The sequence below is a fragment of the Buceros rhinoceros genome, unplaced genomic scaffold (assembly GCF_000710305.1).
Source record: "Buceros rhinoceros silvestris isolate BGI_N320 unplaced genomic scaffold, ASM71030v1 scaffold10989, whole genome shotgun sequence".
Lineage (NCBI taxonomy): Eukaryota > Metazoa > Chordata > Aves > Bucerotiformes > Bucerotidae > Buceros > Buceros rhinoceros.
The window spans coordinates 11,683-13,551 of NW_010432115.1; the positions used below are offsets into that span (position 1 = coordinate 11,683).

General features: G+C 56.4%; 1 protein-coding gene across 1 annotated transcript in view; it reads right to left on the minus strand.

Annotated features, from left to right (window-relative positions):
• LOC104500059 (microtubule-associated protein tau-like) overlaps positions 1–1,869 on the minus strand; it is a gene marked incomplete at both ends in the record, with an annotated part of 18,084 nt that overhangs the window by 7,371 nt on the left and 8,844 nt on the right.

Sequence of the window (1,869 nt, forward strand, 5' to 3'; positions counted from 1 at the left end):
AGCCTGCCACACCGGCCTGCCCGTGATTTCTTCTGAAGCTGCCGTTCAGCGTGTGAGCTTCAGGAAGCATTTTTACCCCCGGCCGCTGTTAATTCCCACCTCTCCTGAACCACTGCTTTGATCTGGGTCAGGCCCTGCAGGGTCTGCAGGTCGGAGCTTTGCCCTACTTGATTCGTATCAAGCTTACAGGGCATATCTGACGATATTTCAGGGGTTTGTGCCATTACTCTGCAAGCACCGCAGACTGCAGCGTTGCTGGTTAGAGTGGAAATGGGCAGGCAGCTTTACAGGCACCTATAACAAAGCCCCTTTTCCCTGTCTTCAGCTAATTCCTCTCTAATCTGGGAAGAAAAACTGCTGATCTCCTCCCAGTGTTCTGGAAACTTGTCCTGGGGGGTCAGCCCCTGTTAGTCCAGCACTGACCCTCCCCAGCAGCCACTCCCGGCGCTGCTGGATGCACCACCAGTATAACTGCGGACTGGAGCAAGGCTGGAGCTGAACAGACGTGGAGTATCTCCGTCTTTGAAGGAAAAGACCATTCAATAATTAAATTCCTCCTACTGAATCAGAAACTGGCCGACTCTAGGCAATGCATCCCCAGCCCACCGTGGTTTCCAGGCTCCGGTGTGAGCGATAGCAAGCCATGCCAATGCCCTGCGGCCCCTGGGCGAAGCTCCCCGCTGGCTTATCGCGCAGCGAACGACGAGAAATCTGTTATGAGCTTTAGCTCCAATGGAAAAAGCTACATCAACAATTTCTTCACGTACCCCGTGCAGCAAAGAGCACGCTCTCTCTGCCGCACACCAGAGCAGCGTTTCCGGGCTCGGGGAACAGCCAAGCCAGCTTTTGGGATGCGGCAGTGGGCGGAAAGGCAGCGCTTGCTCCGGGCCAGGCCCTGGACAGCTGGAGCAGAGGGACAACACGGGGAGGAACCATCGGGTTTTGACACATCCTCCTGCCCTGGCTTAGTAACACAACGTGCCGCAAAACCTGCGCTCGGGCACTCAGCGGGGCCCTGGTGACACCCAGTAAAGGTGGAAAACCTTCAAATCCTTGGAGAAGGAAAAGATCTCAGCGCTGCTCTGTTGGCAGGGGTGCTCGTGCATTCAGTGGTGAACTCAGAGCTTCACCCAAGACAGCGAAGACTGAGCCTGCTGCAGGAAGCCAGCAGCGCCAGGGCCTGCCTGCCCTGCCAGCCCCACCTTGCCCAGAGCCACACGCCGACAGATGCACAACACCCCATCTACAGCCATCACGTTCCAGGGACACGCCATCCAGCACTGGGATGGGAGCAGATGCACGGGACGTGCCCTGCAGTGGGGAAAGGTCCAGCCAGCTGCAGACCCTGCCTCCAGGAGCAGTGAGTATTTAAGGGGAAAGTACAAGAAACAGGACAAACATGGGGCCTTTTCCATGGTTAGACCTGCCACCTCTTGCCTGTTCCTCCTCCCTCCTCTTTACAAAGAGTTGTTGGACCAGACAGCAGACACATGCAAACCAGAGGGCTTGTGTCTTGCTGGACCAAGCTGCAGTGTGCGCCGGGTTAGCCCCACTCCAACATGCCAGAAGAACATCCATCAGTCTTCGTCTTCTCTGGGAAGGTGCCAGGAGGGAGTTTAGGTGCCCACCCCACAAATCCAAGGAAATCAAAACAAACCCAGGTGAATAAAGCATGATCGGGGACACGCCAGTGCCATGCAAGGGACGCACGACCGAAGCGTAAGGGTCTGGAGAGGATGCCAGGACATCCGGGACCAAACTGAAGCGGGAAGGAGAGGAGGGGAGAAGCAGCGGTGCTTTGTAGATCAGTCCAGAGCAAAGGTCCAGGCCATTTCCAAGCAGCAGCATTCGAGAGGTGGCAGCAAGCTG